At 45.5% G+C, this 14,393-nt stretch overlaps 1 long non-coding RNA gene across 1 annotated transcript; it reads right to left on the reverse strand.

The window, feature by feature from the left end:
* Positions 1–353: 353 nt before the first annotated feature.
* Positions 354–3,099, reverse strand: LOC309375716. The gene is made up of 3 exons (XR_014171014.1): positions 2,027–3,099; positions 1,849–1,936; positions 354–1,576 (listed from the first exon to the last, which is right to left on the reverse strand). It is a non-coding gene; the product is annotated as an uncharacterized lncRNA (long non-coding RNA).
* Between the last annotated feature and the right edge of the window lie 11,294 nt (positions 3,100–14,393).

Raw genomic sequence — 14,393 nt, forward strand, 5'->3', positions numbered from 1 at the left:
TCGTTCCACGTGGGGAGGGAGGGGCCAGTGGAAAGTGAGAGGAGGATCGAGGAAGGAAGGAGGAGGTGGAAACCTCAGACTTAGACTTCTTCTTACCGCCCCACGCGCTCCATCCCAGGACCCTTAGGAAAGAGAACCCAGGAATCCTGCATGTGGTTCACACACACACAAGTTCCCAGCTCCCAAAATCACACGTCCTCTTCTTCCCTCACCCCCAGACAAGATGTAATAGTAGCCACTAGCTTAGAAGGTTTGGGGGGGGGGCAAATAACTTTTTTAAAGCCTTTATTCGTTTAATGGATATGCCACTTTCTCCCAGTGTCCAAAGCAGTTCACAAGAGACATCAGCTACTTTTTATTTATTTCTGATTTTTAAAATAAAAAAATCCTTCAAAAATGCACTGCGCAACTGAAAACAAGTACGTAAGGCAAAGTCAACGGATCAAATTTAATATTAGGATGAAATAATAAAAGCAAATGCAAGGTCAACGTTAATAGGGAAAAAGAACACAATTCTCCATGACCGTATCCAGGCACATCAACAGCACAAAAAGTATGAGAGCCGGCAGGGTGTGACTGGTGCCGTTGTTGTTTTTAATGCTGTGATGCTTCCAGCTGGACTGAAAGGAAGCAAGGTGGACTGGGAGTATTAAACAGCAGGGTGGCTGGAGGCCCAGCGCTCTCTTTTTCTCACATTGTGGCAGCATGAAAGGGGAAGGGGTCTGCAAGAGAGAAAGAAGAAAAGAAGGGTGCTGCAGGATCAGGCCAGGGGCCCATCTAGTTCAGCATCCTGTTCTCACTGTGGGCAACCAGATGCCCATATGAAGTCCACAAGCCGGACCTGAATGCAACAGCACCTCTTGCGTCCAGTGTGGTGTAGTGGTTAAGAGAGGTAGACTCGTAATTTGGGGAACCGGGTTTGCGTCTCCGCTCCTCCACATGCAGCTGCTGGGTGACCTTGGGCCAGTCACACTTCTCTGAAATCTCTCAGCCTCACTCACCTCACAGAGTGTTTGTTGTGGGGGAGGAAGGGAAAGGAGAATGTTAGCCGCTTTGAGACTCCTTTGGGTAGTGATAAAGTGGGATATCAAATCCAAACTCCTCCTCCTCCTCCTCCTCCTCTTCTCCTGCAATTGCTGGTATCCACTTCTGAATTCTGGATGTCAGCCCTTAATAGTCTTAACTTCCATGAATTTAGTTCTTCCTTCAAACCATCCAAGCCAGTGTCCATCACCACCTATAGTGGCAGCAAATTCCAAATTTTAACTCTATGCTGTGTGAAGAAAGACCTTCTTTTGTCTGTTCCAAATCGTCCAACATTCAACTTCCTTGGACGGCCCCAAGTTCTGGTATTATAACCCACTTTCTCCACACGGTGCCTGATTTTGTAGACTTCTATCATTGCTTTCTCTTGCTATTTTTCTAAACAGAAAAGTGCAGTCGAGAGCAAAGTCTAGACTGGATTGGTGAAGCAAATCTGGACAGTGGAAAGTCTTACCTCCATGAAGAAGGAGGCCAATAAGAGAAGCTTGAGACAAGGGCTGGGAGAGTCAGGAGAATTCAGGGTTTGCACACCCTGTGGCGAGCCAGAAAGGAAGCAATATTATGAGAGAGGTGCAAAGGAAGGCAGCGATAGAGGCAGGCTCATTTCAATGTTATGTGCAAATATTCTGGAAGCAAATAACATGGAAAAGAGCATCCAACTTGCGCTACATTCTGCTATATTTATGGAAGTGTCTTTTATGTTGCGTGAAAGCTAAACTGTAACGCAGAACTAACAGGGAAACATTGGCAAAATGGAATAACCTGCCATGTGAATGCAGCCAGAGTCTGATCTTTATTTATTACCCTGATTTGTTTGCAGACAGATTGCATGCCTTCCTCTCTCATTCATTCGTCCCACCCTTTTCAAGGCGTTTCCATGTCACTTTCCAACCTGCAGAAGGTCCATTTAAAAGAAGAGAAAGAAGCTGGTTTATTTCTCCAAGGCAACAGAGTGCTTTAATCCACTTTTAACTGCGCAAACCTAATGTTCTGGCCTGGCAGTCTGGAGGCGCCCTGCAGCTAAAGAGCCTGCAGGGCTTGGGAAAATTAAAACCCTGTTGCGGTTGGTGGCTTCCATTGGTGGTTTTTGCAGGATAGCACCGATAAATGCACAAAGCTGTAGACTAGAGTGGGGGGAAGATCTATGCTATGAGCAGCGAGATCCAGCTTTCTGTGACCACAAGGGCGGGGGGAGAGAGAGAATAAAAAAAACATTCACTCTCTCAAAGGAAACAAAGTCAGGATGATTAGAACCAGCAGCGAAAGAAAGGGCTTCTTTAACAGAGAACATAACTAGCTTAGAGAACGAGGGGTCGCATGACTACAATGTGATGGGCAGTGGCTGCAGTGGAGCGCTTAGGTATTTTTAGTCTCTGGGCTTGATGGGCTTTTTGATGGACATCTTTTTGAAGCAGGGATGGTGATGTTGCTTCATTCCTTCCCAAATGTAGCAAACCAGCCCTTTGGCGATAGAATCGTAGGGTCGAAAGGGACCACGAAGGTCATCTAGTCCAACCCTCTGCAACACAGGAATCTTTTGCCCAGCATGGGGCTCAAACCCATGATCCTGAGATTAAAAGTCTCGTGCTCTACTGTCTGAACTATCCCAGATTAACTGAGTTGGGGGGGCCTTCATCCTCATTCTGCTGGACATCTGGCTGAAAGTCCTGCCCTGATGGTACCTTTGCTATAGCACAACTTATTTTTAAAGGGGGTTGGCCAAATGGATGGAGGATAGACTAGTGGGAGATGGTACATCAAGACAACTGGGGCATTGCCTTCAACAACTTCTGCCTTCCTTCCTACTGACAACCAGTCCTCAGTCTCAGCCCTGGTAGAACACAACAGAAAAGAACAGGGGACAAAAGTATTACAGTGGTACCTTGGTTCTCAAACTTAATCCATTACAGAAGTCCGTTCCAAAACCAAAGTGCTCCAAAACCAAGGCGTGCTTTCCCATAGAAAGTAATGCAAAACAGATTAATGCTATCCAGACTTTTAAAAACAACCCCTAAAACAGCAATTTAACATGAATTTTACTATCTAACAAGACCATTGACCCATAAACGGTCTGCAAATAAAAACATCCTAAAGATCCCAGGCCACAGAGAGGTTAGGCTGGCCTCAACTAGAGCCAGGGCTTTCTCGGCCGCGGCTCCAATCTGGTGGAACGCTCTGTCACAAGAGACTAGGGCTCTGCGGGACCTGTCATCTTTCCGCAGGGCCTGCAAAACAGAGCTGTTCCACCAGGCCTTTGGTCAGGGCGCAGCCTGACTCCCTCCTCTGGCAACCTACACAGAATTTTGCTTGATGGTTGCCATTAATTTGATTTTAATTAATTTTATAATGAATGTTTTTAGAATGTTGAACTATTTTGACTGTTGTTAGCCGCCCTGAGCCCAGCTTCGGCTGGGGAGGGCGGGATATAAATAAAATTTATTATTATTATTATTATTATTATTATTTATTAAAATGAAAGCAATAATCAATGTACTGTACTATAAAATAAATAAGACAGTATTGTCTTTTTCCCTCCTGCACTGATGTTAGTCATTGTTTGGATGGGGGGCTTTTATCCATTTCCACAGTAACACAATCAATCAATCAGTAGCTGAATTGGGCTCCACACAGTCACAAAAACAAATTAACCGAAAAAGCCTCAAAAACAAAAACGCAAAATAAATAGCAAAAACAAAAGCGCCAAACTTAATCTGTCCATTTGACTTTCGAAATCTTCGAAAACCAAAGCGCAGCTTCTGATTAGTGAAGGTGCCCCACAAACAATAGCTGACAGCCGCATCGGGCGTTCAGCTTCTGAAAACCGTTCAGAAACCAGAACACTTACTTCCAGGTTATCAGCGTTTGAGAACCAAGGCGTTTGAGTACCAATGCATTTGATAACCAAGGTACCACTGTAATCCTTTGGCTCTGCCTGTCAGCTGGCTCTGGCTCCACCTACTGTTTGGATCCCTGCTTTCTGCCCTACCAGTCACAATGAGCACCAGCTACCACTGGGGTAGACCTAGTCAAACAGCTCTCCCCACTCTCTCTCTCCCCTCTGAAGTGGTACCATTCAGGATTCCATAACCTCGGTCTACTTAGGGGTGGGGGAAAATATATTTTTCAACCAGGAAGCCACATGCCCTCATTCAGGGCATATTCCAGTGGTAGGCAGGGGGGCAGGTGCAGAGGGAAAAAGTGGTCTAAGCAACAGGTGCTAGTGACAAAAGCAGTAGCTTACATTGCAGCCTTGCTAAAGCCAGAGGTTAGGAAAATAGGAAGATGCCTTATATGGAGACCAAGCAGGGGACCAGAACTTTTGTACTCAAACCCCCATGATCTGCATCCAGCATGGCCAATTTTTAAAAATGTATTTATGTATTTATTAAATTTCTATACCACCCTCCCTCCAAGGATCACAGGGCAGTTTACAATATAAAAACACAAAAATGCATAACAAAGCAAGAAAGCTGTAGCCCGGAAACATATGCAGGGCCACACATTCCCCATTGATGCCCCACTGCACACATAAGTCCAGGGGGTTCAGCAGAGCCTGCTGCTATTATTATTATTATTATTATTATTATTATTATTATTATTATTATTATTATTATTTGCATACCACCCTATACCCACAGGTCTCAGGGTGGTTACAACATAAAATCACATTATAAAAACACAAAATACATAATAAGAATAAAAACAAAAACCACCCAATTACTCCCCTCCCAAATACATGTTTAAATGGCATTGCAGTTCTCCTTGCTTTCATTGTACCATATCAACTTTTGAGACGCGGGTGTCGAAATCAAATGCCAATTCATCAGATATTTTTATTTGTTGTTTATTATGTTTATTTACCATTTATATAGAACCACCAATGTGTACAAGTGCTTTAAAGAGGAACAGCATGACAGGCCCCTGCCCTGAGGAGCTTACATTTGGGGGGTAAAAAACAACTTGCCTTTCTGGCTGCTAAGTCTTTTTATCTCTTGGTCCATCACATTACTAAACTATTTGTGAAGCCATGGGGGGCTAAAACCCTTTTAAAACCATTATTATCTCTCGGGAGGATGTGTCGAGACTTTCAGGATTCTAACGAGACTCCTTGAGCCATGGGAAACGAGGTCGCATGTGGCTCACAGCCGTCCCCGTTCCTCGTTAAGTCTTTCCATCCCCTAATGAAGCCAGTCTGTGATTTAAGGCGGAATTAGTTTTATGCAAGAACTAATTAACATTTTGCTGAGCCATCTTGCCCAAGGTCAAGTACACATAGTGTTGATGGAATCGCTTTTCTCATCCAGCTCACTCTATTGACAAGCCTCATAAAAACACAAAACAGAAGATCACAAGCTCATAAGAATGACAGCGCTGCTGGAGCACAGCCCATTAGGCTCTCTAATCCCATCAACTCCCCGAAGGCAACAAGACACATTATCCCCAATAGATAGTGCCTGTCGCAAGCCTTTCTCCTTACAGTCGCAACCTGCCCCAGCAGCCTATTCTGTTACTGATGAGTGCTTACTGTTCAAAGGAGTAAGGCTGTGCACACACTTTCCCCTTTCCCTCAAAGAATTCTGGGCATTGTAGTTTTTAAAGGGTTGCTGGGAACTGTAACTCTACGATGGGTAAACTCCAGTTCCCAGAATTCTTTGAGGGAAAGCATGTGCTTTGAATGTGATTTAAAGGGACAGTGTTCTGCATGGCTGATATTGAATCAGACCATAGCTGATTTAGCTCCATAGCTCCGTCGGTAGAGCACGAGACTCTTCATCTCAGTGTCATGGGTTTGAGCCCCATGTTGGGTGAAAGATTCCATGTGAATGGGTCTTTTGATGAACTGAGTGGAAGACCATGAGTCATGGGGGTGGCGAGAGGGTGTGTATGAATTCAGCAGGGCTTAGTTTGTTTTTGGTTGTTAGTTTGTTAATGTTGTTAATATTGTTTTGTAGAGTGCTACAATGCTTTGTGAATTTTATAATATGATTTTTCTTGTAGTTGTGCTGTTTAGCCTTTTTGTGTGTGTGTCAAAGAAGGTGATTATTTTACTGATGATTTGATAATTACCGTGTTTTTTGTTCTATAAGACTCACTTTTTCCCTCCTAAAAAGTAAGGGGAAATGTGTGTGCGTCTTATGGAGCGAATACAGGCTGTGCAGCTATCCCAGAAGCCAGAACAGCAAGAGGGATTGCTGCTTTCACTGTGCAGCGATCCCTCTTGCTGTTCTGGCTTCTGAGATTCAGAATATTTTTTTTTCTTGTTTTCCTCCTCCAAAAACTAGGTGCGTCTTGTGGTCTGGTGTGTCTTATAGAGCAATAAATACAGTATTTTATATGATCTATGTTGTAACTGTGATGTTCTGTTCTGTTGTTATTTATTGCATGTAAGCCGCTTTGTGACTCAAGGGAGTGAAAAGAGGTGTAGAAATATAAGAAATGAAATGTAAACCACTTGCAGACTTCCCATAGACATTTGGTTGCCCACTGTGAGAGCAGAGTTCTGTAGTTGATGGGTTTTGGGCCTGATCCAGCAGGTCTCTTTTCATGATAACAGAAGCACAGAGAAAGCTGCCGTTGACTGACTCACAGTACCTTTTGTTCTTACGCTTTTAAGTAAGCTTTCAAAAATCAGACGCAAAGAGTTTCTTACATTTCCAAAGCATATTGGCTGCAACCTGCCAAATGGCATTAGATACTCGCTGTGCCATCCTGAGCACAGTCACTCAGAAATAAGCCCCACCGTGTTCAGTGGAATTTACACCCTACGAAGAGCATTTACAGGGACGCGGGTGGCGCTGTGGGTTAAACCACAGAGCCTAGGACTTGCCAATCAGAAGGTCGGTGGTTTGAATCCCTGTGACGGGGTGAGCTCCTGTTGTTTGGTCCCAGCTCCTGCCCACCTAGCAGTTCAAAAGCATGTCAAAGTGCAAGTAGATAAATAGGTACCGCTCCAGCGGGAAGGTAAATGGTGTTTCCTTGTGCTGCTCTGGTTCGCCAGAAGGGGCTTAGTCATGCTGGCTGAGCCAATAAAGTGAGATGAGAGCCGCAACCCCAGAGTTGGCCATGACTGGACCTAATGGTCAGGGGTCCCTTTACCTTTTTAGGAGCGTTTACGGATTGAAGACTGTGAATGGAACAGGGGCCTCAGGTTTCCTTTTTTAAATAATCTGATTGCATGTTCACATTGCATAAGAACATAAGAACAGCCTGCCCCATCAGGCCAAAAAGCCCCTTTTGTTGAGCATCCTGTTATCATAGGGACCAACCAGATGTCTACAGGAAGTCTGCAAGCAGGATCACGGCAGCAATAGTTTGTCAACCCAGCAACTGGTATTCACTGTAAGTAGTTCATAGCCATCATGGCTAATAAGTTAACGGTAAAGGTAAAGATGAGAAGTAGAGACGGTAAAGGTAAAAATGAGAAGTAGAGACATCACCTTGCCAACAAAGGTTCGTGTAGTTAAAGCTATGGTTTTCCCAGTAGTGATGTATGGAAGTGAGAGCTGGACCATAAAGAAGGCTGATCGCCGAAGAATTGATGCTTTTGAATTATGGTGCTGGAGGAGACTCTTGAGAGTCCCATGGACTGCAAGAAGATCAAACCTCTCCATACTGAAGGAAATCAACCCTGAGTGCTCACTGGAAGGACAGATTGTGAAGCTGAGGCTCCAGTACTTTGGCCACCTCATGAGAAGAGAAGACTCCCTGGAGAAGACCCTGATGTTGGGAAAGATGGAGGGCACAAGGAGAAGGGGGCGACAGAGAACGAGATGGTTGGATAGTGTTTTCGAGGCTACCAGCATGAGTTTGACCAAACTGCGGGAGGCAGTAGAGGACAGAGGTGCCTGGCGTTCTCTGGTCCATGGGGTCACGAAGAGTCGGACACGACTAAACGACTAAACAACAACAAAGTTAAAGGACTCCTGACCACAGACAACTCTAGGGCTGTGGCGTTCATCTCGCTTTACAGCCCGAGGGAGCTGTCCACAGACAGTTTTTCTGGTTCTTGTGGCCAGCATGACTTAGCCGCTTCTGGTGCAACCATGATGGAAACCGGAGAGCAGCGCATGGAAACGGCGTTTACCTTCCCGCTGGAGTGGAACCTATTTATCTACTTGCAATTTTTGGTGTGGTTTTGAACTGCTAGGTTGGCAGGAGCTGGGACTGAGCAACGGGAGCTCACCACATCACGGGGATTCGAACCACTGACCCTCTGATCGGCAAGCCCAAGAGGCTCAGTGGTTTAGACCACAGCGCCCCCCACGCCCCCCATCATGGCTAATAGCCATGGATAAAAAGGGATGCCTCTCCCCAATTCCATGGTAATATTTGGGTTCAGAGTGACTGTCTCTGGAGATGCAGGGCAGTGGATCTGCTGCAAGGATGTCAGTGGACTACACAAACAAATGGCCATTGCAGCTGGGGCTGATGGGAGTTGGAGTCCAGCAACATCTGCAGGGTACCACATTGGAAAGGCCTTGATCTGTAGCACACTAGGAGTGTTTATGCCACTTGTCTCCTCTTGTCCACACAGAGCATGTAGCAGTATCTTACAACTCCCCTTTTATGGTAGGTATAAATAAGGATGGAAGGAGCTGTAATTTTCAATTCTCTCTGTTTCTCTTTTTTTCAGTCTTAAATTCAGTTTGTGTAGGAATCTGCATTTATTTAAAAAACCCTCATGAAAATTCACCAGCCTGTTAGCGCGAATTTCTCCTCGTAAATTTTGTATACAGCTCTGACAAATGTACAAATTTGTACAAGCAATGTAATCCCAATATAACACATTTTAGCATGTTATATTCCTTTTTAAAATCACACTTTCCCCAAATAGATGTGTTTTTGAAAACACTGGCTGGAGAACTGCATCGCAAAATTCGGATATGGGGCTTTCAAAGGCTAGCTGTGTTTAGATTCTCATCTTGTTTCAGAAAGAGTGGATTTGAGAAGTTCGGGTTTAAACGCGAAATCGAATTTCTCCATCTCTAGCACAAACCCCAGCTGTTATGATTGTGTCTTTGTCGTCCAAGTATACACTCACGGTGTTTGGTTTTGAAGAAATCCATCTGCTGATGAGTGTTGGCATATGTGTCAGAAAGGGTGCCCAAATGTCTGTGATCTCTTCATTCGATTTGCATAAGAGTCCTCTGGCCCATTGAATGTGTTCAGTCACTGCCGTTGCCCTCACGTCGTGGGCTATGAATAGCTTTGATGCAGCCACTGGGATGCACTGACTCCATATGAATATATGAGGCTTCGGTGATGTGATTCATTTGTGCTGGGCCATTTGGTGATATTCCCCGGAGACCACTGAATAAGCAATCAATCATCCTTGGTGTAATGCATTTCCAGGGCCGTTCGAACCTAAAGAGTCAGCCTAAGCAAACTGTGCCCTGGGTTTGCGCAGGGAGGGCAGCAGAGAGCAAAGCAGGTCTCTGAATTATTTCCATCAATTTCAAGAAAACCAAAGAGGGGAAAGCTGCACCGGGCCCCAAATCGCTTGCCCCTTGCCCCTTTGTGTGTGTATATAGTATGTTGTTGTTGTTTTTAAGTTTTTATTTATGATTTTCAGTTTTATACATTTCAGTAATTTTACAATCATTTTAACATTTCAAAACTTGACTTCCTTCCCCCTCTTTCTGCGGTTCCATAAATTTATTTTTAATATTCAAATCAACTTAACTTGCTCATTTATTCATCTACTTTAAATACATACTTGTGTAAAACTGCAGATCATTACAATAAACCAGCCAATGTTCTTTTCTGTTTACAGTCTGTTTGTAAATATTCAATAAACCATTTCCATTCTTTTTTATAAAAAGTTTGTTGTCTTGATTTTTTATTTTTTTCAGGTATGTTTCACTGTTTCTGCATACAGTGGCACCTTGGTTTAAGAACAGCTTAGTTTATGAACAGCTTTGATTATGAATGCTGCAAACCCAGAAGTAGGTGTTTTGGTTTGTGAACTGTTCCTTGGAATGAGAACATGTTTTGCTTCCTGTTGAGTGTGTTCCATTTGTAATATGAGTCCCCCGCTGCTATGGAAAAGCACGCCTTGGTTTAAGAATGCTTTGGTTTAGGAATGGACTTCAGGAACGGATTAAGTTCGTAAACCAAGGTACCACTGTATTCCATATCCATTCTTCTTTTGCTGGGACTTTTTCTTTCTCCTCTTCCCCTTCTTTCTCGGACTCTGCATAAAACAGCTTCTGTGTTCCTGCATGCTGTGTGCGCTGCTTATGGGTTAACATGCTTAGTACAGGCAACTCCCTATTTACAAGGGGGTTGCATTTCAAGGCACCATGTGTTTAAGTGAAATAGTGTATGTCGGGAACACCGTTGAAAAAGCCTGCAAAAACCCTCTAGGCCAGGGGTCAGCAACCTTTTTCAGTCGTGGGCCGGTCCATCATCCCTCAGACGATGTGGGGGGCCGAACTATATTTTGGAGAGAGAAAATGAATGAATTCCTATGCCCCACAAATAACCCAGAGATGCATTTTAAATAAAAGCACACATTCTTCTCATGCAAAAACATGCTGATTCCCAGACCGTCTGCGGGCTGGATTGAGAAGGCGATTGGGCCACATCTGGCCCATGGGCCTTCGGTTGCCTACCCCTGCTCTAGACCCTTGAAAAACCCTTTAATTTTATTTTTTAAATCCACCAAACTCCACCCTCTAAACCTCCTTGCTCAAATTCCAAGTCTCCACAGGTTTCAAAGGCTCATGGGATTGCATTTGCAAAGGCTTGTGGGATTGCTAGATGCAGTTTTTGTGCCATTTTCGCAAAATGTGCCATTTCCCCATTTTTGGGCTGTTTTTGCCTCTTTTTGTGTCACTTTGTGGCGATGCACACATGCACGGTTGCACAAGCCTTGAGCATACGTAAACGGGGAGTTGCCTGTGCTGCATTGTAAATGTCCCAGTCGTGCCCTTCATAAATCCAGGCACTTTCTAGGCACTCCAAAAAGGAAGCCCAGTAAGGGACAGGTGACTGGAGTATACTGACCTTCAGTAACACCGAATTTACAGGCGACACCTTGTTCCCAAAAGCCACGTGATGGCCAAGAGCAGAGCAAGCAAAGAGAGGTTATATTTCAGGTAAGGCTACTGATGAGAAGCTGTTGATGGAAAGGATCAGGCTGCTTCGAACTGGCCAAGTCTGATGTTGTGTTAATTAAGTTACTTTTTTCAGAAGAGATTACCTGGGATCTAGGACAGGGAGTGCCTGAAAGAGAGGTCTCTTCAGAGTCAACCACGAGACAAGCCGTTCAGGTGCCTACCTTTGTAGTTGCCACGGAAATAACTCAAGAGGGGAATGAAAGAGGAAGTCAAAGAGGGGTGGAGGACCTGTATGGTGGACATCCATTGAAGCTGCACATTGGAAGCTTCAGAAGCTCATTCCTGCATCACAGGGGGTTGGTCTAGATGACCCACAGGGTCCCGTCCAACTCTACAATTCTATGATTCTAGGACTGATGAAAGAATTAGCTTCTTCACACTGTGGGATTTGATCCCACAAGGAACCATGATGGAAACCAGCTGGAATGGCTTTAGAAGAGTAGACAAATTTAAGAGGGATGAGGTTACCAGTGGCCCCTAGTCGTGATAATTATGTTCTACATTCAGGATGCTTCTGAAGGCCAGTTGTCGGGAATCACAATTGGAGAGAGTTGGGAGCAAAGGTTGGGTGGCCACCTGTCATGAATGCTTTAGCCGAGATTCCTGCATTGTAGGGGGTCGGTCTAGATGGCCCTTGGGGTCCCTTCCTTGTGATTCCATGTGAGTGCTGTTATGCTCATGTCCTGCTTTGTAGGCTTCACAGAAGCATCTGATTGGTCATGATGAGAACAAGATGTGAGACTAGTTAGGCCATTGGCCTGATCCAACTCTTATACACAGGCGTCCCCCACTTACATGCAATTAACTCACGCGTAACCACATATACACGCAGCACCTGGAAATAGATAGAATCAAACCAGAAAATGGCAGGAGACAGCTGGAGAGTCCTCATGGCTTGAGAGGAGACCCTCCCCAGGCCCTGAAAAGAGCTTTAGTAAAGGCGGAGCAAGCCCCAAAGAGACCTGAAGTGCAGAGAGGCTTTGTTTATGCTGCTCAGCCTCCCCACCTAGCAGCTGACATGAGCGGTAGTGCAGCAGCTGTTTTCCTGTGCATCCTCCAGCTAGCTTCAACTCTAGTTGAAGAGAGAGTTGTGTGGAGAGAGAGAGAGAGAGAGAGCAGGAGAGAGCTGGGGAGCAGGAGGGGGCAAAATGGGCATTGAGAGGTTTTTCAGAGGCTGCTCCCCACTTGCCCAATTTTCCTAATGCATGTAGACCCAGAACGTAGCCCCCACATAAATGGGGGATGCCTGCACACACATACACAGCTGAGGACAATGCTTTATATTGGCTTAATGGTGGAGTTAGATCCACAGCAGCTTTGCCACACCTAATCTATTAGCTTTTCAGGCATCAAAAACCTCTGTTGTTTCTGCTGCGGCAGATTAACATGATTACCTCTTTGGAAGCTGAAACCCAGCTTTGGAGATCCGAGCCCCGGGGAAATGGAAACCTTACATTCCCCTGGAGATTTTTGTTATTTTCCACTCAAGTCACAGAGACAAAGCAGCGTTCAAGGAAGCTGTACAGGGAGCCCCCGAGGGGCAGCTTATTTAAGACTTTGGGGACTTGCGCCAGTCCCTGAGCCAGGCCTAGAGGGACAAGTGGAAGGCAGAGAAGAAAACAGTTTTGATTTTCATGTAAGACGTGTGGCTGTTTGATGAAACCGTCTCCCTGTCAACCGCCAAGCCTTGTGTGCAAGCTCATGTAGGACTCCTGCCTTCCCCATCCTGGTGCTCTCTACTTGTCTGCAACTACAGCTCCCATCACCATGCTGGCTTGGGTTGATGGGAATTGTAGTCAGAAACATCAAGAAGGCATCAGTATGGGGGAGGTGGCATTAATCAATCCCTTACTTGCAGGCACTTGTGGCCTGGCCTTGTCACATTTGTGCCTTGCAGATTGCTAGTGAATTCCCACATGACCAGCTGAGGTTTCATCAACGAGAGCTCATGGTTTAGAGATGGTCTCCTGCCAGCTGAGGCTCTCTCCGCGTTTTTGAATGAGATACCTAATGGGCCTCGGCAAAGGTGATGCTGTTCAAGCCAAGGAAGCTGGTGTGTGTCAGTGCACACACAGGTGTGGAAGGCAGGAAGCGAGCAAAAGCCTGGGAAGAGACAAAGGAAGTGGAGCTTCCCCCAAAACTTCTCATGGCTCATGGAAGTAGGGGGCACACAACAGTGGCACATCTGTGAGGCTCAGTGTGTTTTTTACATGCAAACCATCTGTCATCTGGATGAAGCAGGCTCCTTTGGAACTGGAGTCCATAGATGGTGCAGATAACCAAGACAATACTTGGTTCCGAACCTAAGGCACTCTTTCCTTACACACAAGAAACACTGACTCTTTCTCAGCAGGTCGTGCTTTTAACTAAGGCTATGTGCACATTACCAGCTCAAAACACAGCTAGGCATTTCTTTTCCCCCAATAAGCCCATCCTCGGCTGATCCAAAGGAAGAACAGGACCTGCGAAAGCTCTGTTGGTATGAGCCTCTTCATCTCAGGGGCATGGGTTCAAACCCCACTTTAGGCAAAAAGATTCCTGTGTTCCAGGGGGTTGGACTAGATGGTCCTTGGGGGTCCCTTCTAATTCTACAGTTCTGTGATTCTGGAACACACAAGTCACGCTATACTGAGTCAGGGACAACTGGTCCATCTAGCTCAGCACCATCTACAGCGCCTGGTAGAAACTTTCCAGCTTTTCACATAGGGCATCTCGCCTAGCCTTGCTTGGAGTAGGTGATGAATGAGCCAGAAAAAATCTGCATGCAAAACAGGGGCTCTGGTCGGCAGAGGAGCAGGGTTATTGCTCATCAAATGATCAATGTGATGACCACAGTGGGGTGACTTGCAGTCCTATGACGGCACTCATAGAAGCAGAGAATTGTAGAGCTGGAAGGGGCCACAAATGTCATCTAGTCCACCCCCCTGCAATCTAGGAACCTTTCAGCTAATGTGGGGCTCAAATCCATGACCCTAGGAACAAGTCTCATGCTTTACCGACTGAGTTATCCAGCCTGTGAACTCTAATTTATATTACAGTGGACGCTCAGGTCACGAACGTGATCCGTGCGGGAGGCATGTTCGCAACCCGCAGCATTCGCAATCCGCAGCACCGCGGGTTGTGATTCGGTGCTTCTGTGCATGAGCAAAGTGTGATTTAGCACTTCTGCGCATGCACGACTGCCGAAACCCGGAAGTAACCCATTCCGGTACTTCTGGGTTTCAGCGC

Source organism: Podarcis melisellensis (assembly GCF_964234715.1).
Source record: "Podarcis melisellensis genome assembly, chromosome: 8".
NCBI classification, from domain to species: domain Eukaryota; kingdom Metazoa; phylum Chordata; class Lepidosauria; order Squamata; family Lacertidae; genus Podarcis; species Podarcis melisellensis.